Below are 27337 nucleotides of genomic sequence, written 5' to 3'. Positions count from 1 at the left end.
TTATAACCTATTGTTTTTGAAATTTTGTTACACACACCCATATATATACATATATATATATACACACATATACACATACATACATATATACACAACACACACACAGAGCCTGCTGAGCCCATTTAGCATTTGTATGTGTAAGTGTTTAGGGCTGACTGCTTGGCATTGGTGACCTGTGAAGGGGCTCATCCGGGAGAGGACGATTCTCCCTGTGTTAGTAACCATCCCTCCAGAGTGGGGCCTATGAGATGCCGCCCATCCACACTGGCATATCTGCAGCTGTTGTCATTGTTCAGGTCTTGTTTAGGCAGTCCTGTGTTGTTGAGGTTTCGTGGGTACGGCTTCCCTGTCATATAAAGAAGGCACTATCTTGTAGCAGATGTCCTGGTCCTCTGGCGCATCAACCTTTCCACTGTCTCCTCTACAGTGCTCCCTGAGCCTAAGTGTAGAAGTTGTATCGATCCTCTATCAGTGGGGGATGGGCACCCCACAGTCTTTATTCTCTGTGTTTTGATCAGTAGTAGATCTCCATCTGCAGCAGAAAAGCTCTTTAGTGAGGGATGGGAGCTGCATTTGTCTGTGGGTAGAACTTTAAGCATTTAGATGTGTTGGGAATTATACTGGTTTAGGAAAAACACTGTAGTAGTTTCTCCTTCAGGGTCTATGCCCTCTCCAGCCTGAGGGAGTTTTCTAGGTTTATAGTGCCAAGAATGAATTCTATCCTACTGAACAGACCTGGACAGTTAGACAGCTGTTGGTTACCTCCAAGATCTATGCACCTCTGTTGTACTCCTGGGGCTATTTGCTGTGCTGGTCATTGTTGCGGTCCATGGACTTCGTCAGTGGGTAGGAATGTTGTTTCTCTTCATTGGCAGCTTGCATAGATAGCTCATGGATATCATGAGCTAGTCCTCAGGGAGGAGACTTCCAGATAGTTCCAGCTATGCCTCTAATTCCTGTGTACAAAGTTTGTAGTGTTTCCAGCGATAGGGTCTTGTCAGCAATAGGGTCTTATCTTCAAGTTCTGAGGGTTGGGGAGAAGTGCAATGGTAATATCCTATATTACTGTGGGAGTCTCTTTGACTCCCCTGACAAACAACTCAAGGAGGAGTTTCTGTTGCCTGGTAGTGGGATATTTGTTAGGTAGTCTATGGCTCTCAAGGAGAGACTGTTATCACCCAAATGTGTTCATTCAAACTCTGTCTATCTATCTCTATGTGTGAACACACACACATACACACACACAATATGTATTTTAAACGAACATAAAGTATTATTTTACTATGCCTTAAGAAGAGCTTAGTACTATTTATTCCCCCCTTTTTTTCCTTCTGTAGTGCCCTCCCTCCCCCTTCCCACTTAGAACCACCCCTCCCCTGTTTTTTCTTTTTCCTCCTTTAAAGCGCTGGTGTAGCTCTGGAAACCTAAGTCACAGGACCTATGAAGATTCTGTTTCTGTGTCCCCTCAGTGACAGTATGTGCCTCCTCATCTATAAATGTGCTCAGATTGTTGCAAACACAGCCTGAGCCGGAGGGCCACTCCTCAGATGGCACCATGATCTTTTCAATTGACAGTGGCATTGATGGGCAGCGCCTCTCATTCTGCCTGGCGTGGCGTTAATCCTTGGGCACACAGTTCTGATTAGTACAGGGTGTTTGCTGATACGTAGGGCTCATCTGAGCTCTGTCTCTTCTCTGTCTGTAATGCTGGGTTTTATAGCCCTAGAGAGTTGTCAGGAATGTCTCACCCTGCTGGAAAGATGCTGAAGAAGACATGCAAGTAGCATCCCACTTGTACCATGCAGCAGACACTCAGGATGCATTTGCAGAATGTCAGGGAGAAACAGATTCTGCTCAGCTGAGTATTTGGGGTTCTCTGCTCAGAGACATGTCAGAAACAGACAGGTCTGACTTTCTTTATATCTTCATTTCTCTTACTCTTTTTTTAACTTTATTTTATGTCTATTGGTGTGTGGGTGTCAGATCCCTTGGAACTAGAGGTACAGACAGTTATGAGCTACCATGTGGGTGCTGGGAATCAAACCTGGGTCCTCTGGAAGATCAGCCAGTGCTCTTCACTGCTGAGCTATCTCTCCAGCTGCTCCCTTACTCCTTTGAAACATCCTCTCCCTCACTTTTGCTATGAGCTTTTATGCTTGTTAAGCCAAGCAGAGTCAGGCCAGCAGGTATGGCACCAAGCATCCTTCTGTGCAGGTAGTTCACCGGGTTGGTGGGGCTGAGCTTGATTGACAGGCTACAGGGAGAACTCAGAGTTGGGCTTGCAAAGGCCAAGCGATGCACAGGGAGACCATGTGCCCCTATTTCTCTAACTCCTCCGGTGGTTCCTGTCCTTCAGCACACCTGGATCCTCTGTTATATGGCCAATGGCGTCACCTTTTGTCTGTTAGGTTTCTACATGTGGACCTGAGATGAATTCTAAGAGGTCACACGGGGAACCAGTCCCACAGGGAAAGCAAGTGAATGACACCAGACACAGCCCTGCCATTGTTTCCCAAACTTCACGGAAGTAGCTGGACGTCCTTGTGGGCGCGAGTGAGGAGAGACGGGCCCAGTGCTGCTGGGTGCAGTGGGGAGAGTGAAGGATGGTCACAGGTCTGTGTGGGCTAGGTACCTGCCCCTTAGACAGCAGAGTCATTCTGCTCACGTTTTCCGATTGCTCTTGCTGCCCCTACTGCCTTAATGATTAAATTATAGTCATCTGAGGACTGACTAAGCCTAGGAACCCTTGCCTACCTGCTAGCTCATCAGTGTGTTCCTTCCAAGAAATATGCAGCTTAGCTGAGGCGGCAGCTGTGAACCACGAGCGTTCTCAGCCGAAATGCAGTCAGCGAGACCACTGGGGTGACTGCGTGGACATCACACCCTTCTGGGCTCTGATGGGAAAAGACGAAATTTTTGCGTCAGAGATTTTCTAAATCTAGAGCCCCAGGAAGAAGGTTTACAATGGTGGTCTTCACTTCATTCATCGCTAGAACAGTCTTGGCAGCTTCTAAAAAAAAAATCCCCATTTCTGGAGGCTGGAGAGATGGCTCTTCGAACAAAACACTTACTGCCCGTCACTGGACCCAGGTTCAGTTCCCAGCACCCAGATGACATTTCACGGCTGCCTGTTGCTTCAGCTCTCGTGTATCTGATGCCCTTTTTTGACCTCCATGGGCTCCTGCAGGTGTACACACATAAATAAAAGACATAAACTTTTTAAAATACCCATTTCCTCTACCTCCACCAGAGATACTTGATTCAGAGGACATTGCAGAGTTGTGGCCTCTGTGGCAGTTTAGAAACACCAGAGATGATGCTAATACATAGCCAGAATGAGAACCACCAATGCAGAAGTGTTGAAACATAGAAGAGGAAAAAATAAGCCAGCTTCAACAGGGGACTTGCTCTGCTTGTCATCCAGGGGGCAGTGGGAGACATGTTCTGTTTTTAATCTACAGAAGCACTGTCTGGAAATACATCGCAGGATTTTTAAAGCTTAGCTGCTCAAAAATTATTCGTATATTCATGTTCATAATATCCCCAAAGTAAACGCAACCCAAGTTTCCATTAGCAGATTTGTGGGTAAACAAATGTGGTATGGATACCCAGTGGAATATTGTTCAGCTTTAAAGAGAGGGGCATGCTGACACATGCTGTCACAGGGATGAACTGGAGGATATGCTAAGTGAAATAAGTCAGTCGCAAAAGGAGAAAGGACTTCATTTACATGAGTTCCTAGGAGAGGCAAAGTGCTGGTGACAGGGATTGGGGTGAGGGGTGTGGAGTGGATGTGCGGGATTTCTCCTTCAGGGTATCCAGGGTATTCTGCAGTGGGTGGTGATGAGGGTGGACAGCAATGCGAAATGTATAATTCTTAAAAATGGCTAAGCTGCTGGGTTGTATGCCATGTGCATCTTAAAACAATTGAAATTATTTTCAGATTAATAAGAATGACCTTATTCTAAGATTTTAGAAAAGAATTATCAAGAAGAAAATTTAAAAATCCCTTAGCATTTAGACCCGGTCTTTTTATGTGTGCATGTGGACACACACACTTCAGATCCTGCTTTTTCTGGTGCTCAGAATCTAGGTTTTCACTTGGACTCACTTTGCTTTTGCACTTTTTTCTCATAGACCTTTGCTGCATTGGGGGAGGAGAGTGCGAGCTGATCTTGTTGTCTTGATTTCTGCATCTACATTAGATGTTAGGAACTCAGGCTCACTCCACCATCCTGCCTTGCCACCCTTGCTTCTCCACCGCTTTCCATTCCTTGAGGCGCCCTCCAGGGGCGTGCAGTAAACACTGGCAGAGTCTCTCCAGCTGCTTTCCTGTAGTGGATTGTCAGTGACGTCCCAAAAGGTGCAACTGTATCCTAGACAGTGTCCTTATCCCCCAAAGAAAGCTCCATTGCAAACTCACTCTCCCCTCATAGGCAGTGTATTGCCAGTAGGACAGGACTATTTTCTGGGTTGTCTGGGGGTGGGGTGAGGACAAGGGTTTTCCCCTTGAACACCATGCAGTGTTATAAATAGACCTATTCTTATGGTACCCATGGTGCTTCCCCAGGCAGAGGAGGCTGGTAGACCTTAGGGCCATAGAAGGAAATCTTAAGTCCAGCCCAGCTCTCCACCTGCCAAGTGGAAGGGCCGTCTGGCAATGCTGGGAGGGAAACTAAGTCAGGCAGCCTTTTCCAAATACAACGCTGTGTTTAGTTTCACTCTAGGAAACAGTGTCTAGTTACTGCAATACATGAACTATATTTAAGATTTGTTGTGTTAGAACAACAGAAAATAAGAGAAATGTGTGTTTGTGTGAGCAGGGTTCCCATGTCTGTAGAGCATGTCTCCTCAGAGCGTTCAGGTCGTTTCAAGTTGGTTTCCAGTCATTCAGTGTCTGCTTGCAGGGGATCACTGATCAGTGCCCAGAGACCCATTCCCCATCCTGTGTGTGTGTGTGTGTGTGTGTGTGTGCGCTGACATGCATATGTGTATGCGTGTATGCGTGTGCTTGCACACATGTGCTTCTGATTAGTCTAGCCTGAAAAACACCCTTTGGGATGAACAAGACTGGAAGCCATGCTGGGAAGTTGTAGGTGTAAAATGGGTGCTGGATGTTTGTGTGCCTAGTGTTTGGAGGGGAGGGGCTCGTTGGAACCTGCGCTCAGTAGGTTCAGCACAGCTGAGGAACCCTAGAGGAATCTCTGTTCCCAGACCACTGTCCCCTTGTTGATCATCATAAGCACGGGTATGTCCTCTCTTCCTGGTCCCTTTCAGGGCTTGTGGGCTGTTGGCCATGTAAAACTTAGATGAGGAGCCTGCCAAGCGACTTCATGCCTTGTCTCCTCTATCTTCCGTTTCCTTCCTGGCTCCATTATTACTTTTTAGTATGATACCGAAGTTCTCCCCTCCTCTGCCTTCATTGTGCCAGAGTGCTTGCTGCAGCAGATAGCCACTGCATTGGTTACCTTTCTCACTGCCACGGCAGGACACGCTACCAAAGCAATGCAAGGAAGGAAGGAAGGGGGTCACAGTTTGAGGGGATTCAGCCTGTCACAGCCCAGGGAACAAATGGTGGTGGGGACTGATTAAGATTGTGTCCTTAATCAGGAAGCAGAACAGTTGAATATCTGGTGTTCAACTCGCTTCCTCTCTTTATCAGTCCAGGATCCCAGCCCACATGGTGGTGTCACCACATTCAGGGCAGATCTCATACCTCAATTACGCTTCTCTGGAGTCGTCCTCACAGACTGTGTCTCTTAGTGATTCCAGATCCAGCAGAACTGACAGAAAAGGTTATGTCACACCCACAAGCAGGTCTCTAACTCTACCCTGGATCTCTCCTTTCTTATTTATCTGCTCAGCTAGAAAATAATTGTGAGTTTTGAACTAACTTTTAGAAGTCTAGAGTCAAGTATTGCTAAGCACATACTCCCTTGAGCTAGAAACAGAAATGGCTCAATCCAACCTGTGTCTAGTTTGAGGGAGCTGCAGACTGTTATCCCGCAGCTCAGCTTTGTCCCTGGGTGATGACATAGAGTAGAGATGGGCTCCTCCTTAAATGACTAGGAGGGCTTCTTGGAATCCATGGAAACGCATCTCACACCATGCAACTTGTTACATATGAGCAGGGTTTGCAGAGGGTAGATCTGAGACCCTGAGAGAGGTGCGTTGTCTAATGCCTGGGGCCTGTTGACAGGGAGAAGGAGAGTCAGGGAGCTGGCCTTGAAGAGCATTCTCTATCTTTGGATGACCTCCACTGTGTTGTGGATGTCATGAAAATCTAAATGGAGACATGCTCCACAGTGGAAAGGACTCTGCCTCTCAGTCATTTACTATAGCGTGGTCCTGCATCCTTGGAGTCAATCTAAGATGGGGAAGTGGACCAGACTCCAAGGACCTAGAACACCGCTCTTAAGTTGGTTGGGTTCCCATGGCCAATGTCTGCAGTTAGATATGCTGGAATCCTGACTCCAACCTGTTGTTTCCTTGTCTGTAGGAGTAAGGAAAGGGCATTGCTGAGAGCATTGTGGATTCTATGTGATAATGTATGCGCTGTGCCAGGTCGAGTGCTGGCATAGCATAGGCAACTGGGACAGCCCTCGCCTCTGCTTGTCCTGGGATTGCAGGTGTGGAGCGGCTGGTGCCATCGAAAGGGCTGCGTGCACACCCCTGTTCTATTGGAAAGCTAAAGCTGTGGCCTGCATGTCTCATAGTTTTATCTTTTTGATACATGTTGGTTCTTGAATCCCTTTTCATAGTTGTTTGAACTAGACGAATTGATTTTCATATGAAAACAACTGAGAAGGTGTTCTCAGCCATTTGAAAATATGGTGTGATTTCTTCTCGATGCATCTTTCTCTGGGTCTGCTAACAGGGGCTTACTTCTGGTGTCTGAGGAGAGCAGTGTGACGTTTGGTTGGATTCTGACAGATCGTTGGTCATTCAATCATTCATTTATTCATTCATCCAACACGTGTTGCCCAGGGAGGCTGTGGGCTGGGATTCTGGGCCTGCACTGGTGACAGAGTAGGGAGTAGGGGTTAATAGTCTCTCTCTGCCTGGGGAGGAGGGCAGAAAAATGTAGATATAGGCATACATAAATAAGAAATCTTGATGTTTTGATAAGCCATGTGAAAAAAAAATCAAGGAGGAACAGAACACAGGATAACATGGTAAATTAAATTGCTGGCCAGGAAAGACCTTTCTGGAACTTGGAAGATAAGAAGGAAGTAACCTTGCGAAAAGGAGAAGAGACTTCTGAGTGAAGGGCCAGAAAGTGCAGAGGCCGAGGCAGGACAACCTTGACATGTGTCAGAGAGAGAAACAAGGCTTGGCTGGAACAAATCTGGTGCTGTATACCACCATGGGACAGCTAGGGCGGTTACGATTCATTGAGTGTTCTAGAACGACTAGTAAAGACTGCTTTGGATGTTCCGATTTTACCTGAGGTGACAGATACAGCAGCTTCTCTGGTCTGGCCATCACACAGGGTCCATATATATTGAATTGTCACAGTGAACCCATGTAAATACATACAATTACCATGTCATTTAAAAATGAAAATGTCAAAGAAAAGAGGAGCTGGATTGGTGGGCTGCGAGTGGAGAGGGTGACAGGTGAGCCGCGCTGGAGGGCAGGTGGAGGAGAAGCATGGCAGGTAGAATGGTGGCGTGTTTACTTCTGCCTGTGGCTTAGGAGATGGGCTTGGCAGGGGGTGACAAGCCATATGGGAGGCCAGCTGCTGGGGAGACATAAGGGCCGGTTCCAAGCGCCGGTGGTGGATGTGAGATGGATGGACGTGGATCTAGCTTTATTATTATATGGAAGAGGGCTGGAGAGATGGCTCAGCCGTTAAAGGCTAGGCTCACAACCATAAATATATGGAAGAGGCCTGTGCTGTGGAGGGCAGTAGCCAAGGCGTGCTGATGTGGTGCTAGGCAGGATGGCTGATGGCCCAGAATGAGCCCCACTGATGAGCGCGTGGATGGAGGTATCGTGAGCTGGACATTCTCACCCCTGCTTGATGGCAGTGTACATAGAGTACTTTTTTGGGCAGTTTGACAACACATGAGAGTTAACAGTGTCCCATCTGGTTCAACAATTCTGTAAGATTTTACCCTATGAAAACAGTCAGAGGGGTTGGATTGAGAAGAGAAAGGGGAGAAATGATGTAATTTCATTTTAATTTTTAAAAAGTGAAAAAAAAATTGCTGAATTTCTCTCCTGGATAGCAAAACTAAAAACAACCACCATTCAGAGGTTCCTGAAACTTCATTTACCAGGCTGTTTGGAAGTCTCCTTCATAGTGGTGCCAAACTTGGGGCGATTTACTTTTCCTCTGGCATTTGCTAGTCCTTTTGGAATTGACTAAGCTAAGATGTATCCACATGAAGGAAAATCATGTCTCTTTCAGATGGTGTTGTGGAGGGTGTGTAGTGGCATAGAAAGTGTTCAATTGGACTGCTAAATGAAACAGTAGCTAATAGGATGCTAATGACTATGATCTTAATTTTAGGAATGTATGGGTATAGATAAGAGCCAGAATTTCAGAGTCCAGAGGGCGTGTGCTGGAGTTCAAGAAGCAAAAAGACAGATCGCTTTATTCTCTGTTGCGCTCTACTAAATTTCTGTAATAAACATTTGAAATGAAAAGAAAAAGGGGAGGAGGGCAGGAAAGATGACTCCATGTTTGCAAATACTGACCACTCTTCCAGAGAACGGGAGTTTTGTATTCTAGTTCCCACACGGTGGCTCACAGCCATTTGCCATTTTATTTCTGGGGGATCCAGCACCCTCTTTTACCCTCCATAGGCTTGAAGCACACACGTGGTGCATAAGCATGCATACAGGCAAATCACCACACACATTTTTAAAAATAGGAAAAATGTGTTAATTTTTGAAAATTGTGATGGGGCCATTCTCCAGCTGAAGGTGAAGCCGAACGGCCGGACCTCTGTGGGCTGTGGCTGGTCTGTGCTCTCCCGGAGAGCTGTGTAGAAGTGGAGCAGAGAGGGGTGCTGGCCACTGAGGAAGAGAGAAGGAAACCGGAACTACCTCTCCTTTTATGGGAGGAGTTTGCTTTCAATGGACCCTAGATTCTGCAGTCTGCAATGTCATAACCCTGGCAGCTTTGGCTGGACATGAATAAAAATCTGAACAACTTAGCAGACACACATGATTTAAAACCTTAAGTTGCACAATGCTGGGGACATCCGGCCTGCCACAGGCCTCAGAGTGTCCTGGAGAGTGTGTCTGCATGAGGATGTCTGAGGGAGGAGTCCTATTCTAGAGAGAAGCTGTAGGAAATGAACCCAGAGCAATGGCAGAAGGCTTGGCTCCCATGGCGGCTGGAGATTCCTGGGGAAAGGAAGACACAGCAGCCATGCCTCACCAACCTTTGAGATTTATTTTTCTGGGGGAATCACAGCTCCAACCTGGAAGATACCTTCCAGGCCAGTTTCAGACAGCTGTGATTGCAGGGGGTCCAGATGCCTCTTGGAATGGGTATCTTGGTCACCAGTGTCTTGTGAACCTGAGTTGAAACTGACATGCCATTTGAACTAGTGTCCTGACAGCTACTGACTGAAGGGTCAGTAGTGTAGTTACCTCTGATGGAATGCACTGTTTCCTGAAGTGGATGGCCTCTTGACCCTTGTGTTGATAAGATGCTCAAGAAGGATACTGATGCAGGTAACACTTGTCGATCAGCATGCTCTTTGGGTGAGCACTGTGCCTACTGGCTTACATGCGTCATCTCTTTTAGTAGCAGCAACCTCCCAAGGTTCAGCATTACTGTCCCCGTGTCACAGATTAGGAAGAAGGTTTAGTAACTTGTCTCCAGATCACAAAGCTGAACAGTCCTGCACTGGGGACTAGATTTCTTCACCTCTCAGGCCTACATCCAAACTCTTCTATTTTCCTAATTCTCACTAATTTGCTTTTTTAGCACTAGGGTTTGTGTGTATCTCACAGTATGACTGTGTGCCTAGCCGGTCACAGCTAAAAACAAGGAAGGCATGGTTCCTGCCCTCAAGAAACATGCTTTTAAGAGTTTAAGGTCATGGCAAGAATTCAATAAATATATTTTGAGTGAGCAATGACATGCAGATAGCTTAAACATTGTAGTTTAAGCTGACAGGTATCTCTACTTCCAGTTTGATGTACAGAGAAGTCTTTGGAAGTTTAAAGAAAGGAGAGAGTGTCTCTGAGAAACCAGAGGAAAAGAAGCTTGAGATATGACGTGTGTGCTTTTCCTCGGCATGTTGGACAGTAAGGATTACTTCTCTAACATTGCTTTGTGGGGTACAGATTGGCCTCCTGCTTGCTGGCCAATTTCTCCCCACCCACCCTACGTTTGTCCTGTTTGCCTTTTCTAGTTCTGCTTTTCAGAGTTGACTGCAAGCTCAGAAAGGAATCTCCTATCATAATAAACATGGTGGCTATAAGGGATCTCTATGAGAAAGTAGGGTTCCCAGCTTTTATCACTTCTCTGTGAATAGGTCATGTGTCTGTACCTGTATTCTAGTTTTCATGCACCTGGCAAAGAATCTAAGTATAATTGTCCAGCATAAAGCTCAGAACACACCATGTTCCCTCCCATTGTCCCTTCTGCATGGGCTGCTCCCTCACTGGCCTTCTGTGTGCTTGTCTTCTCATGGCAGTACATGGGGAGTTCCACTATATTTCAGTGTCAAGGGGAGGATGGAGTGACAGGCTTTTGCCTTGTGTTCAAGGTGACGTTAGAGACTGAGTTCATAGGTTGTCCCACTTTGACATCTTGGGTACTTGTGTATTTTCCATTCATTTTTAGATTAAGCAAGGACAATTTGGCTTCCTTCCTATAAGAATGCGGCTCAGAGCTGGAGATAATTAAACTATAAAGTACCTTGGGGTGCAAAGACGGGAGGTCTCGTGTGAGCACTGCCCTTCCATTGCCAGTGTTGTCACAAGGGGGTGAAAATGTAATGTTTACTTCTTGCAAAGTGGTTTTCTGATGTTTGGGAGAAAGCAATAGTTTGTCCCAGAGCCAACTGTAAGGGCTATTCTTCTTCTAGTGCAATTTATAAAGTGCTTTTAATCACACCCAAATTTTGCAGGACTGGAGAACTCGAATGTTTGGGGTTGTGGCTTTCTGGAATGAATGAGTAAACATTAGCTCTCTGGAGTGAAGAGCACGAGCTTGTCAAGGCTCTGTTTCTGATTTCCTTTCTGATCTCATGTGCGTCACTTCACCTCTGCTCCTTTGTTTCTCCATCTGTGAGACACTGATTGCTTTGCCAGGATATCTTCAACATGAATAAGATAATGTGCGGAGCCCTTTCATCTGCTGCATCATTAGAAAGCATTTATTCAGCACTTACGTTTGTTACGTAAGGAGAACGATAAAGCCCGGGTCTCCTGTTTGCCTGCACTACTATATTCTAATGCCTTCTCTTAAAGGCAGCCGCTAAAAGCTAAGGTGAGCAATCATTCAAAGGCCGTGTTTCATGTTACACAAAATCTGACAACATAAATTATTAACCGGAGCTCAGACTGAGAGGAATTTGCTCTTGTCAGAGAGCACATAGAGAAACTGGCTAGGAAGTTTCTGTGTTTCTAGAACTAAGTTACACAGGGATCTTGTTTCTTGCAAATGAAACTGATAAATGTGACCCACTGAGGTTTGAGCAAAGAGACCCCAGTGGGGGAAGAGGGAGGGGAGAGCCTTTGGAGGGTTTTACCTGGGATCCTGGTGTTGTGGCTTCTGTCACCGACTTAATGTCCTTAATGTCTTCTGAGACTCAAGATGACAGTGACTTAGGACTGCTTTAGCGATGCCTCAGTAACCTAGCAGGCACCAGGTTTACTAGTCTTCCTGGAACTCTAGGACTTCATGAGAATGAGATCCAAACTGAGCTGGACCTGGATGAACCAGCCAGCCGGGAAGACACAAGTATTCCCACTGAGCTGTTGGAATGACTTCCTCATCAACTAGACACTGGAAAGTGGAGCCCCAGAGAGCAACTGAGATACCTTAAAGAGGGAAGGTTCCCTTTGGCTCACAATTTATTTGGGCTATTGTCCAGGATTAGTTGGCCCCTGTTGCTTTGGTTGTGGTGGGGCACATGTTGGCAGGGCCACATGATGAAGGAAGATGCTTACCTCGTGGTTTGGAGCCACAGAGAGAACAGAGCAGCATCTTACAGCCATCCTTAAAGGCATCTATTTAATGATCTGCCTTCCGACTAATCTTCACCTTTTTGAACACTCTAGGGGGGAATATCAAACTTGGAAACCTATTTAGTGACAGGGGTTCTCATAGACAGGTGGCTCAGCCATAGGCTTTGTGAGCAGAGACCTGAGTTGAATCCCAACTTCATTTTTTTATAACTTTTAGCATGTTATTTCACCTTTTTGGGGTCTGTAGGATGATGATGATGTCATCCTTTGAGATGGGGTACCACCATGGGAAGTGGTGCCCATGCTTAGCCACGGTGATTCTACTCTTTCCCTTCTAAAGCGCTCACAAAGCCTCTTCAGAGAACCTTGTGATGGAAGCCGGTGCGCGACATGTGGGTGAAACATCCTACTGGTGGCTTTGCCATGTGTTTCACTTCTAGCTACTAACATATGTTAAATATCAGTTTGGTTTTGGTGTGACAAAGAGGTTGATGCTCAGGTTGAGCATCCTAATCCAAAAGGGTTTGAGTGTATCATGATACCACGTGTTACAAATTGCACTACAAATCTAACCTAGAAGCCCTAAAGCATTGCATAAAATGACTTTGAGGTTACATGTATATGAAAAATGAGCAAACTCCCATTTTGTCTTGGATTCCATTCCTAAGATATCTCATTATGCATGTACAAATATTTTTTAAAAAATCCAAGAAAAACATCTGTGCTCCAAGACACTTGATCTCTAGAGTTTCAGGTAAGGGACTGAGACGGATGCATTGCCTGCTGCACTAAGGAGCCACCTCAAACGAACTGGACTGTGTTCTGATGATTCTGTTGACTCTAAGGCATACAACCCTACACTTTAATTTCTGTCACATCAAAAAACTTTTTCTCATGGATGGTAGGCTGGAATTGAAGTGGTAGAATTTGTTCCTTTCTTACTGGTTTTAAAAATAGTAAGTTTGGCCAAGCTGTGGTGGTGCACACCTTTAATCCCAGCACTCGGGAGGCAGAGACAGGTGGATCTCTGTGAGTTTGAGGCCAGCCTGGTCTACAAGGGCTAGTTCCAGAACAGGCTTGGGCAGGTTCCAAAGCTACAGAGAAACCCTGCCTCAAAAAACAACAACAAAAAATAAGTATATCTTACTGTCAGCAACCTGGTTCCTTCTTCTCTATCACCTGCCTAGAGTCCGTGTGCAACACTGACATCTGAGTGCAGGAACAGTAGAGAACAACTTTCTGGATCTTTGGGAGACTGTTACACAAGGAACAGTGGACCCCCCAGGACTGCATTTTGGTGTTAGAGTTCCTTACTGGCTCACTTGATAAGTAGCCCGAACCCCAAACTTTAGCTTTGTTGTCTTATACTGTGGACTAGCATAACTTTTTCATAGCCTGATTGTAAAGATTCATTAAGCATTCAGAGTGTGGTGCTCCTTAATACGCATGCGTAGGGACATATACATGTGTGCTTATGTATGTGGATATAACAATAGAACAGCTCCATATTCCTACACAGGAGACTTAAGCTCCAGTGGAGAGAGATAGTGCAAAGAATGAGGCAATTTGCTGGATGGGATCAATGCTATAGAAGAAGGCAAGCAGGAGAGTGTAGGTTGTGGTTGGGGGTTTATAGTCAATGAAATGATAAGGGAAAACTGCCCAGTGGGATGTTTGAGCATTGGCAGAGGCTTCTGGGACCTAGAGGTCTGGTGAGATGGATACTGAGGGCATTTATGGCAAGCAGAGAGAACTTTGAGAGCAGATGTCCAGAGGTAATATCCCTGATGTGATGAGGAAACAGCCGGGAGGAAGCGCATCAGGAGTGGCCTGAGCAAGGGCTGTAAGTGGCAAGCCACAGAGAGCAGGACCTGGGAGGCCCTTGTGATCTCATCAGCTATCGCTTGGAGCAAGACAGGAGCTGTGGGAAAGCATGGCCTGGTCTACTGTGTTCTGAGGGTGACTTATATCTATGAGAGAAGTAACGTGGGGTGGTGGTGGTGTGTGTGTGTTAACAATAGTTCAGAGGAATCTTGATGAAATGTAATCATCTTTGGTCTCAAGGCCAAATATAAGTAGACAGGAGGAGGAGGAGGAAGAGGTTGAAGAAATATGGTTTGCATTTTGGATTTGGCTTTTCCTTGTGCCTGTTCTGAATGGTTTCCCATTAGTGTGGGCTTGGAACATTGTGCAGGAAGACAGGGACTGCTGGGCTGCTGGGCTGCCTTTACAGCTAAGGTCCCACGTCCAGATTGTGGTTGAACTCGAGAAAGGCCCATTTCATTGGTTCATCAGAGAAATAAGAGTAGAGCCTGGGGGCTGAGACTAGGGTCGTGCTGAGGACAGAGAGTAGGGTTTTTGTTTGTTTGTTTATTTATTTCTTTGTGGTTTTTTTCCCCTCTGGCTTATTCCATGGTACCATTTTGGATCTCTGGGAGATGTGAGGCCAAGAACTGAAAGCTACATTACCATTGGTAAGAAGTTATTTGAATGCCTGGCCCAGTTCCTCTGGAAGAACCCATCACCCTGAAAGCTGAGAATACAACCCCACAGACTCAGGCTTGGAAAACCTAGTCACACAACCTTTTGAACTCTAGCATCCTTGAGGCCAGCTAGTTCTCCACTGTTGATCTGTTTTCTTCCTCTTCGGGGTCAGGGGAGCTGGCTGTTTCTGAAGCAAAGATGCATTTGTAACTAGAATTCTGCCACTGTCTCTCTATCTCTATCTCTGTTTCTCTGCACACATACATGTGTGTGTGTTTTCTGCTGTCAATCACAAAGCCACAAAAATCCGAGACAAGAAAAATAACTCTTGTGCCACACTTATTTGCGCAAGACACTGTGTTTGATTTTTGTTGGCTTTGGAAGAAGCCTGTAAGGTGAGCACATCTTTATCCCTGTTTTCCAGGAAACACTACAGAGGCTAAGGACCTTCCTTGCCCCAGAAGTCAACTGCTCATAAGTGGTGGGACTATTTATTATTTATTTTAAAAATTTTTATTCTTCTCTTATACAATACATTCCAACCACAGCTTCCCCTCTTCCTGATCACCCCCATCTCCCCTTTCCCCAAGATACCCTGCTTCATTTCCCTTCAGAAAAAGAGTAGGTCTTCCAGTGATATTAGCCGAACACAGCATAACAAGATGCAATATGACTAGACACATATCAAGGCTAGAGGAGGCAACCCAGTAAGAGGGAGAAGGTCCCCAAGAGCAGGCAAGAGTCTAGGACATCGTCACTCTCATAAGCAGTACTGCCTGGAAGACTTAGGGCAATGGTGGCTCAGAGATTATGGGAGTGGCCAGCCGATGACTGGTCTAACTTAAGGCTCAGCAATGAGAGGGAGCTCATGCCTGGCACTGCCTGGATGGCCAGGAACCTGAAGGTGGATGGCTCAGTGACCTAGGGTAGAACCAAACATGACTGACCCCCCCCCCAAAATTATGAAATGATTCTTAATGATATTCTGCTATGTATAGCAGATCGGTGCCTAGCCCAGTCGTCATCAGAGGAGAGGCTTCATCCAGCAACTGATGGGAGCAGAGCAGAGGCTCACAGCCAGGCCTCCCACAGAAGAGGGGGAGGAAGGGCGGTAGGAGCCAGAGGGGTTGAGTGGGGGGAATATTGCTCAGTCTGAGGTGGCTGACTCAGGAGATTTGTCCCCTTTTCCTTTGTCAGACTTGGAGTTCTTTATGTACCCTGTGGGATTTTGTGAAGAAGTTTCTGGAATAATGCGCACAAATAAGCACAAAGTTTTATGTGGTCAGAACGATAAGAAAAAGCATCCTGAGTTCTTCTTCCACGTGTCCAGTGGGATCCGTGCCAGACACTTGGCCGTTTCTGCTTCTTGTTTTATGTTCTTATTTACTGATGCACAGGTCACCATCCTCTTACAAACGGTGGACACTCAGTCATGTGCTTTCATTTTTAATATTTGCCATAGAATCTAAGCCAATGCCCCAAACATAGTAGATGCCTAGAATCACACAATGGTTTCTGATTTGCTTGATAAGCAGTTTCCACCAAAGATGGAGAACAATGAAATGAGAACATTTTAAAGCTTGGAATGATAAGTTATAGAGTCAAATAATGTTTTGTGATTTTTTTTAAAACTTTTCCACATAGTCTGTCTTTCAGCCAGTCCTTGTGAAGGGGTGGAGCCCATATTATTCTCCAACTTAACTTTGAAAAAACTGAGTTCAAAGGCAACAGGTGAGCTGCCCAAGGTCACGGTAGGCTCGCTCTTTTGGTGTGGATGTGAAGTTAGACACCAGAACCTCATGTGTTTTCTCAGTGCCTGAATGAGGTCAGTCTGTACTCTTGCTGAGTGCAGAACTTGCTCCCAGGGTCTAAGAATACTCGCTCTTTCTTTCCAATAACATGCAAACCATTGGGCATGGTGGTGCTGCTGAACGCATGGTTCTCTGACCAGTTATGGATCCTTGACAAGATCAAGACTTTTCCAGGGCGTATACTATGCTAATAAACAGACTTTATAGTCAGCTTGATCCCCCCAACCAATTTTAATGTTGAAGTAATTTTAGGGTTGCATGGAGATCATAAAATAGGACAGAGTTCATACATCCCCTTTTCAGCTTGCTTCCTAGAAGTTCAGCATTGTGCAGAATTGTATTAAAATGATTAAAACCAAGAAATTAATGTTGACTTGCAAGTCTCTTAGTTGAACTTGTGAGTTTGCTAGTTTTTCCAGTTACATCCTTGTTTTGGTCCTGGCTCCAGTTCAGGAACTCACATTGGCTTTAGTCATCATTTCTTGCTTCCCCTTCTTCCCCATCACCTCCCACTGGGGCCAAGATGCTCCTCCTTTGTTTTTATCATCCTGACTTTTGAAGATTGCAGATCCATTGCCTCGTGTGTTGGTTTGGGTTTCTTTCCTTAGAATAGACTGAGGACGTACGTTTCTACAGACTGAGCACATGGTTCCAGGTGTTACAGAGATGCTATGCCCTTCAGTGAGTTTCAGCAGCGGGAAAAGGATGCCTTTGTCTGTGCCGCAGCCCTTTATCGCCCCGTGACTGCTGGTATCTGATGTCTTCCTTCACTGAGATGCTGCTGTTTCTCATTCCGTTAGTGCACTTCCTAGGGGAGAGAGCATGAGGCTTCGAAAATATCCTGGCTCTTGTCAGACTTCTGCGGATGGTTTTAGAATTCATCAGGGGCTCTTGCTTGCAACAGTTGTGGTCACTGCTACTGCCTGAGAAAGATTTTTGTTGTTTCCTTCCACTCTATATTTATGAATGGGTCTTCTGATAGGAAGAACTCTTGCTCTTTCTGCCTCTTCCTATTTGGTCAGTCTTACAACATCACGGTTATTTGCTTTATTTTGGGGAGATAATTCAGCAAGACTGGTTTTGTTCAGGTTCTCATAACTTTGTCCCCTAAGAGCTCCTTCCTGCTCTTTGACACCCAATAATCCTTTTCTACTCTTGAACCCCAGGGTCCTTACGGCACCTCATGATTGGTCTACTACTTCTTTGGGGCATCCTGGCTCCTTTCATCTGAGAGTGGTATGGATGCTGCTGTGTGCAATTGCTCTTGTCTTGTGTCAGTTCTTTTTCGATGATGGAAGCATGAACTCCGGGGCACTGGCTTTTTATCTTGTCTAGGTTCAGTAATAGTGTGTGACCCTTCTGTCTTGATCCCAGGGATCTTTACATTCTGCCCCGTCACTTGAGCGCAGGTCATGAATCAGCGCTGCCCTTCCTCCAGTGTTTCCTCACATCTTTGCGGAGGGCAGGCTGTATCCTAGGGCTCCTGATGTGTGTTTGCTTTGCACTGGTAGCCTAAGTGTTGCCCTCCGTTTATAATGCAGCCCTGTCTGTGAAACCTGGGTGATGTTGCTCTTTTCTCGTTCACTGCATATTTTGAGAAGCCTCTTCAGATTATTTAGCATTCTCCAACTTTGCAGATTCAGGCAGAGCTGACATGGTTAGCTCTGATGTCTGGCCCAGAAGCTGTCAGAAGGATAACCACAACACCACGGGAGCTACTGGACACTTTGGGCCACTACGTGGTTCTGAAACAGGTTAGCCTCTTTATGCTTCTTTCAAGGAAGCTGGAGATGCATGTTTGCACGTTGGCTGGTCTGGGGGTTCCCCGCTCACAACAAGCAGGATGGGGAAGGGAGACTGCTGGCGGAAGAGGACACGTGCTGCCAGAACAGGCTCCTTGCCAGTACCACCCTCTCCCATGAGGCTCCTAGACCCCAGGATGACTGTCAGCAGCAGTGTGACTTCAGAGGTCCCAGTCTGGCTTTAATGGACCCCCTTCACATCTGGTTGAAGCTGGTGCAGGCTGAAGGAACTTTTGAGTGATGTCACCAAAGGTCATTTGCTTTCACTGCTCCCACTCCCCTTCAGATTTGCTTTCATGGCATTATTCTGGTGTTTTTTCTTGGTATGTTAGTGAGCATTGTCTTTAAATTTTTGAGTATAGAAAGGTGTGACTTCCAAGGGTACCTTGCTGAGTAAACGATGCAGCTTCTTCAGATGTTGTAGTTGCCTGGGAGCCTCCGCTGCCTGCCTTCTTTCAGGGGAGGTGAGATGCTGAAGACCCGTGCTGAGACTGGTTCTCTCTTCCTGTCCTTTTCTGGTATCTGTTAAATTATGTCTTTTGTGTCACTGAGCAAATGTGTCTTCTCAGCATGCAAAAATGCACACACTATACTGCCTCTCATGGACCATCAGGCTTTGGTCAAGATGGTTGCTGTGCATCCTGCAGTCAGATCCTTAGGATAATAGGAATAGTTTGCATTTGCCTTGGAAGGTAAGACAGGCCCCAGGCACCTGACATCTGCTAGAATTGCCAGAGAAATGGGTAGTGCAGAGCTGAGCCCCTTAGGAGGTTGCTGATGACCAGAGATTTAAGAAATGACTCTTTGGAACTATTCTTTGTTTTTTATGCTGATGAAATGATCTGTGTGTTTGCATTTTAATATATTATATGCAAGCCAGAGAATAGCATGGTATGTCCCTCTTGTTTGTAGTACACTACTGCCCTTGAGAATTTTAAATCAGTTGACCTACATAACTTAATTTCTTTCAGTGAAAAGTAGCAGACATTATAGATTGGCAAGAGGGTAAGGATGGGGCAGAAGCTTGCTCCCAAGAGCGTTGGTTCAGGCAAAACAATGGGCGTGACAAGGAATTCTGGGAAAGAATCATACTAGTTGTCATAGAAGCCTCCATACCCTTCCATGGCTGACATCCTTAGGCATCCTAACCTCTTGATTCCATCTTGCTAGGAACTCCATGGAAACACCCCTTCAGGGGAGAATTCTGCAGCACTGTTCTTTAACTTTCTAAACACCCTTTTTCCCCTTCCAGCTGTCTCTGTGCTGGATTCTCTAAAGGTTCCTGGGGGCGGGGTGGCTATGGACAAGGACATGGTACGTCATACAGTCTTGATTTCTTATTTTCATTTATCCTCCATATCCAGGGTTTTAATTCCACAGAAACTGATAATTGGCTCAGTTTCTCTATAGTAACAAGCCAACATCTGGAGCTACCACATTGGAAAGGCCATATGGCCTTTATCCAGCCTGGATTCTCTCCTCTTCACACCCAGATTCGCAGCTGGTCACTGCCCCAACCTGGCATTGTAGGACAGAACTGCCAAGTATAGGAGCAACTTGGACTAAGTGATTAATGCAGAAAATCATGGGCTACTTTTTCTTAAATTTTTGGCTTGTTTTGAAATGTAAAACAAAATTAAAATGTAACATTATCATTTCTTTCCTCCCCCTCCTCCCTCCAACCCCCTCAGGGTTCCCCATCCACTCCTTCTCAAATCTGTGGCCTCTTTTCTGTAGTTATTGCTACGGTAAATGGACTTGGCAGGCTGCATTTGTATGTTTATTTGCTTATACATGTAGATCTTTCGTTCTGGTAGGAGAGGGAGGGATCAGTTACCCATGGAGAAGTGGTCTCCCTTCCTACCTGACCCCCCAAGGAAGGTTTACTCAGGTTGCGATGGGGTAAAACGTAGTGCTCTATGGGGCATATCTGTGTGCTTCCTTGGGAACAGGGTTACGTCAGGTTGAGTTTGGTAAGAGAATCCATCCCACAAAGGACTTGTCTGTCAGCTTGTATGGCAGTAGTCAGGTGTAGAAACCACGTCTGTTTCCATCAGTTCTCATGTATAACCATCTTTCCATTTATCTGACCAATGTATATTTGGTATTCTCAGATTCACCCAACAATCAGTAGAGGACATTTGAAGAAGATTTCATCTCTACTGGACATGCACAGACTTTGGTCATTTTTTTCCCTTTACAGTTTTGTATAACACTAATTCATAGTGTTAGATATTATATGTAGATGTTTTTAAGTGTTTTTAAGAGCATACGAGTATTCAAATAAAGGCAGTATGCCATTTTTACAAATAAGGAACTTGGGCACTTATGGATTTAGATCCTGGAAAGGTTTCGAGAACTGTGCTTCCTCAGATACTGAGGACAGCTATGATGCTAACAACATGGCTGACACTGTTCTAAGTGCCTTGCATATGTGAGCTCATTTAGTGCTCACTGGACCCTATGAGGCAGGTGATACTGTTTTACAAATAAGAATATTGAATTATTCAAGAGCTAATAATTTTGCATATCAGGAATTGCTTCAGGAGTGATGTCAGGCAATGTGACCTTAAAAATCTATTGTGCAATATCGAAGTCACTCCACCAAGACTTTCCTAGCCCAGAGCCTTCTCATCTGAGAACTCACAGTGTGTCTTAGGACGTTCTAACCTTATTGTAGGCACGAATCATCAGGGCATTGTAGTGAGATGCAGGCGCTGAGTCAGCCCGTGTGGAGTGGGTTGGAGACTCTCATCCCTGCCCAGCTCCCTGGATACCAGTGTGGCTGACTGGGAAAGAGCTTGTTAAGGTAGACCATTTCCTCCGTGGATTTCACCGTCAAGAGTATACTTAGTGGATCCCATGAGCAATAGAGTAATACCAAAGAGACTTTTACTAGAGACACACTGGAGAAGAGAACTGTGGCCACCAAGGAGAATCAGTTTTTGCTTGTACACTCATGTTCTTGAGACTTCAGTGCAAAATAGAAATCTTACCACACCCTGCCCTCAGCACTGTCTGCTCTCGAGCGTCTTGTCTAATGGGCTTTTGTAGTGGTCATTTCCTTGGTTTCAACTTGGCACTTCTGGGCTATTTTCAGTCTTGTCTTCTTTTGAGTTACTCCATAAACAGTTCCCCCAAACACAGTGTACAAGAGATCAGACACAATGTTAGATTCCATCACAAAGCAGAATTGCCATGGCAACTATTGGCTTTTGAGTGTGCCCAGCAACTCAAGCAGAACTGATAGGTGAATTGAACCAAGTTCTTCTGAAAAGTAGACCAGTGGTATGTCCTTCCTCACAAGACTGCTTCACCATGCTGTGGGAGCTTCTACTAACTGAAGAGGCCACACACACAACAGCTTTTCCTAAGAATCCTGAAGTCAGCATCTGATGAGGGCCTTTCTGGCCCTCAGCGTCCAACATCATGAGGATTCTGCAGTGCCTTGGGATACTCCTTTTCTTCTTGTTTGAGTTCTGGTGGATAACCACTTCTGAATCTTGCTGTGTTAATGTATCAATATTTTGGTTCATCTGCTTATTGGTGGTGTGGGGTATATGGCAAATGCAATAGTTAGTGAGCCAGGGGTCAACAGACTGTGTCATGTGGTGGTCTTAGGAGAATGTCGATGTTAATGCATGAAATCAGAGAAGATTCTGGATTTGTTAATGTAAGCATCTCCCTCGTTTGGAGTGCTCTCACCCGTCTACCCTGTCCTCTGGTGGCCTGCCCTGCTTGGGGCCTGGTAAAGTGGTTCACTTTGTTGTCTCAGTTGGATGACATCATCTGAGAAGCACTCTGTCCCTCTCAGGCGAGACCCATAAGATGACTAATGTCGGATGGAGCCAAGGAACAAGAACCCCAAGACCCAATGGCATGTGGATGTTGATTCTACCGCTGTTCACGAGAAACAATGACAGACTCGGTTGCATTAGCTGGCCTGGTGTCTCTCAGACTCATTCCTCTGGGACTGTGACAGAGGCTTGTGCTAAGTCTAAGAAGGCTCAAGTACTCTGTTACCAAGGGTAAATATTTGACCTCCTTTGAGCTGTCGCCAGCTGGAAGGAAGGATGAGCTCTCCTGCCGCCTATGGATCCTCATCTTTCTTCGTGTTGGCCTGAAGAAATGACCCGAGAAAGCTACAGTACCTTTAATCCTCCCTGCGTCCTTCGGTTTCACAGCTAAGCTTCAAAGCACAGTACAGATGTATGCATGTATCAGGCCAGCCAGCAACGCTGTATTCCTCGGCTAAGTAGAACTTCGGGAAAGAACATCTTTTGATAGAATATTAATTAACAAATTGTCTGTCCGACTGAATTAAGACCCACAATGCCTTCTTTTTCCCTTCCCCATCTCTACTTTTACATACTGAACGATCCCTCTGGCATAAAGGTGACAGTGATAGTCTTTAATATTCAAAACCTACGGCAATAAATGCATTTTGACTGATCTTCCTCTCTCTCTCTCTCTCTGTTATGTAAGTTTATTCAAAAGCCACGAAATACTGCTGATTCCATAGATTCTTTGTTCTAGCTGTCACCAAAGGGAGACAGTCTTGTTTGGGATCATGTCTCAAGCACTGGAAACTGAGAAGCTGTTAATAAGGAATTTATATATATATATATATTCCTTATTAACAGCACACACATATATATATGTAGTTCCTGTGAAGGCATGACTAGTTGATAATGATATGCCCATCTTACAGAGATAATGGTGCTGAACCATATACATACGGTATAAGCAAAAATGCCTTTCTTTACTGAATTTAGAAATAACTTGAACATTACAGAAAGGCATCATATTTCCTCACCCCTGCCTTGCATATCGTTTCTGAGCGCAGACCCAAAAGATTATCACATTCTATTATCTCATGGTTATGGTGGGGGTGGCTAAAAGGTTTGGGAACTGGAGAGTTTGGAGAGAAATTCCACCAAGATCCTGTGGCATCTTAAAAGACACTGGAAAGTCGGGCTCCTTTCTGCTGCAAAGCTAGCAAGTAGCTCGGTCGAGACTTCACAGCCCAGGTATGGCAGACTGGGTTCTGACATTGAGCCATGAAGTATCTTCTGTGAGGCCACTCTCTTGAAGGAGAAGGACTCTGAATCGTTCTGTCCAGTGGGTAGTGTAATCACTTACATCCAAGGATGGATTTTTGTGTCTTTTAATCCTCCCCCACTCTCTTTCTCCCTGCTCCCCTCTCCGCATGCTCGTGTATTTGTGTGTGTGTGTGGGGGGTGTGTGTAAATGTGTGTGTGCATGTGCCATGGCCTGAATGTGGAGGGCAGAGGGCAGCCTCGGAGGTTATTTCTCACGTTTTCCACCTTGTTTGCGGTTCTGTAGGCCAGGCTGCTGGCCCACCAGCTTCCAGGCATTCTCGGGTGCTGCTTCTCACATCACCACTGGAGCACCGGGCTTGCAGACGGGTGCTGCCGTGTCTGGATTTATATGGATGGGAATCTAAACTCAGCTTTTCCCCACTGTGTCCTCCGGTAGTTACCTGAGTGGCAGCAGAGCTTGGGACAGCTCTAGCTTCCAGTCCCCAAGGCTTTCTTGCCGTCATTTCATTGATGTATTTACTTTTGAAGGACAAGGTCTCACTATGTAGCCCTGTCCTTTTATGGCTGGCCTGGAACTTACTGAATTCTGCCTGATTCTGCCTCTGGAGTGCTGAGACTAAAGGCTGTGTTCCCCACTCCCTGATGCCATGCTTTTTAAATGCATGATTACTTTTTTAATGGAGGGGTCTTGGAAGCTGGGTTTCTGGAGAGTATTCTTAGTCCCTGATGTCCCTGTTACTGTGCCATCTCTGGGCTCCTCTCACCAGCCACAGGCATTTTCCTTTCTCTCCCAGGAAGCTCAGGTTCCCTCTGGTAGATGTTATCCCTCCAGCCATCTTCCTCGCTCTCTGCTTTTGGCGCATTCCTCTTCCCTCCTACCAGCCTCCTGCTCTGCTCCTTGCATCCCCGGCCTCCTTTCCCATTTCAGTGGTATTCCCAGAGCAGGTTTTGGGGATGCTTCGCTGGCTCCTGTCCGGCTGTTTCCACCGAGGCTGGGTATACAGGTGCCATTCGCTGCAGCTCAGCAACTGTGTCCATCTGTTTTTCTGGCTGGGACCTTTGAGCATCTGTAGGGGTGGTGTAAGCTGACAGGGCTCAGACAAGGGAGGAACTGGCCATCCGCAGTATGGCCAGTAAGCCTTGGCATAAAGGTTCCGGGGCCTCCATGGATTTTTGAAAAGAAACAGAAATTGTGGATAAAATTAAAACTGAAATGTTTGACACATTTGTGAAGAATTAAATTGCTCTCAAACTGCTTTATTACTCACAGGGATTGTATCAGCCGCAGCAAGGGCTAAATTGCTGGATCAGTTAGAAAATATTGTTGCTGCTCTGGAATCAATGCTAACAGAATCCTTAGGGTTCAGAAATGGCCCAGATGATAATTCTTCAGAAAAGCTGGAAGCTGCCATTGTGTTGCCTGGTCACCTGATCCACAGGCTCAGACTCCCCTGCCATGGTTTCCTTCCTCATAGGAATTACAAGAACAGAGTAGGAAATTCTTTCCCTTGGCAGGCGGGGAAGAATATAATATTAAGTGTTGGAGAAGGATCGAATGTAGACAAAAGGACAAGAGTCTTTCAAGATAACACAAAGCTATCTGTTTTCTAACTGTCACAGTGGGGTGTGTGTGTGTATTGGATAAGTGAATACAAACAACTTAATTGATAGTGACAAGTGTGAAATCCTGAGCAAAGCCCCATGGCTTCAGAGTGGCCATTCCAACTGCCCAGAAGTCCACTGAGATGTATGAAGTGTGGGGCTGGGCAAGCACTTGAGTGGCTTCCTTAAACCGGCTTGTGTGATGTGTTTATTTGTGAGTTAATTACAATAAAGTAGTTTAAAGAATATGTGACCTGAGCTGTCTTGAAAAGCGGGGGAGGGTAGAATTCTGAATTGCATGTTTCTAGTCTCCTGATGAAGTCCCCGTGTGTGGAGAAGTATCCGTCATCCTCCTGAGGTAAGCACAAGCTAGCACAAAGCCATCCATGTGGTAAACCTGCTTTGGAAGTTGCTGTGGGTAGCCTAGACTAGGAGGGTAAATCCCACGGAGCTAGAACAGCTACTGTAAAAAACAATACTTCTTTTAAAATCTCTGTGGACAGCATCTTGGCCGCTCACATTGAACTTGCTAAATGGCCAATATGATAGATATTGGCCAAGTTACAATGTGATGTCTTCACCCTTACCTGTCCATACCATAGTTACATTGGGCTATGTTTGGCCTTCTGCTACCTCCTTTTCCACCCCTCTTCTTTGCCTTGTCCTTCATCCTATGAATAACACTAGTCTACCTGTCTCAGGTTCTTATATTTCTCACCTTCTCACCCCACCATCTTCCCATGGTTTGGCCATCACGGAGTTCCTGCCAGCACTCATACTTGCATTTTAATGACTTTTAATGGATGTGTATCTCAGCCTCCAGGGGACAGCTCCAGTTTTCTGAAATAATGCTTTAAAAAAGAAGTATGGTGTGTATGACCAGTCTGTGCTGTGACCCTTTGAACAGCAGGAGGTAATGGCAGTGGGAGAGGGAGGCATTGTTCTGAAAGGCTCCGGGCAGCTTTGTTTCCAGCTTGATTTGTTCTAGAATCCTGCCTCCTCCACAAGTGAAGGAGCAAAAGTTGCCGAGCGGAGACCATGTTTGCCACAGACTCACTGGGCCTCAGGGTGGGTGAATCGGCTCTGTGCTCTTGTTTATTGTGCCATTTCACCCTCATAACAATTCTTCAAGGTAAACATCATTATGCCCCTTTCTAAATATGATAAAAGCAGAGGCTTGTAGTGAAGCAGATTTGCCCAAAGTCTTTTGAAAGAACTAAGGTTAAAGCTGCCCCAGTTCCACATCTTTCCGTTATGCTTGTGTTATTTATTTTTGCCCTTCATGTCTTTGCCCACCACCCACACACGGACTCCAGAGAGAGGGTGAGCGAGAGAGCGAGCGAGAGAGCACGCACGAGCTTGTGAGGGGATAGATAGGTGATCAATCATCAGACACGAACAGCCTAAGAAAGTAGGTCAGAGGAAGGACAGGGCCCATGGCATCTGTTTGAATTCTGGAGATATCCAGTGACTGGAGAAGATGAATGAGTGAGACCTGGGGTTGCTTTTTGTTTGAGTGTTGCTGCTTGTGCTGTGTGTCACAGTGGCCTGCTGGCGTCTGTGGTGAGCTCTGCCCTGGGACCTGAGTGACCCTTCCTGTTTATCCTCATGAATGGAGACACATTATATAACAGAAAGATCCGGGTCAAAGACTGATGAGGCCACAGACCCTACACCTGGTTCTGCTCAGACCTCAGTTTCCTCATTTGTAAATGAGAACAATGATTGGCCTGTCCAGCAGTAGAACATAGTTGCCTGGCTTTCAAGACTACTTTTATGTGAACATAAAAGACTTCTATGTGGTAGCATTGAGAAGCATTGCTGTTAAGATAAAAGAGATGAATTGGCTTACACAAGGTCACAACATGGCTTGAAAGTAGGGCTAGCCCGGAATTTGGGTATTTTGTCTGGAGAGAAGGGACGGAGGTCTCTTGTTGGGGTCGGCTGTTAGTGCCTTGTGGGCTCTTGAGAAGTAAGGACTGTTCATATATAGCTGTTGATAACTAGGGTGATGTCACATGTGAGCTCATTGGAACTACAGCTGTGGTTATCTGACATGATGGCCTTACATTCTAAGCAGATGGGACTGTGCAAGGCAGGTGTCATAGAGGTCTTAGATAAGTAACTACGGACCTGTTGACTAGAAAGAGGGCTATGTCACTTCAGGGATAACCTTTCCCTTTCTCAAGAGAAGTTATCCTGAAATTGAGCTGGACTTTGGTTATCTTTCTGTACTCAGAACTTTTTTGCATAACACCCTGTTCTCTCTCTCTCTCTCTCTCTCTCTCTCTCTCTCTCTCTCTCTCTCTCTCTCTCTCTGTGTGTGTGTATGAGAGACACCACCATCTCAACAGCTTATATGACCTAAAATGCTCTAGTCAAAGGTCTGCTGACACAACGGACAAATGCTTTC

At 45.7% G+C, this 27337-nt stretch overlaps 1 protein-coding gene across 7 annotated transcripts in view; it reads left to right on the top strand.

The window, feature by feature from the left end:
- Cacna1c (calcium voltage-gated channel subunit alpha1 C) overlaps positions 1-27337 on the top strand; it is a 562276-nt gene that overhangs the window by 141918 nt on the left and 393021 nt on the right. The window lies entirely within an intron of this gene.

Source organism: Microtus ochrogaster, unplaced genomic scaffold (genome assembly GCF_000317375.1).
Source record: "Microtus ochrogaster isolate Prairie Vole_2 unplaced genomic scaffold, MicOch1.0 UNK1, whole genome shotgun sequence".
Lineage (NCBI taxonomy): Eukaryota > Metazoa > Chordata > Mammalia > Rodentia > Cricetidae > Microtus > Microtus ochrogaster.
The sequence above is the reverse complement of the archived record's forward strand: the minus strand, read 5'-3'. Positions and strand labels throughout refer to the sequence as shown.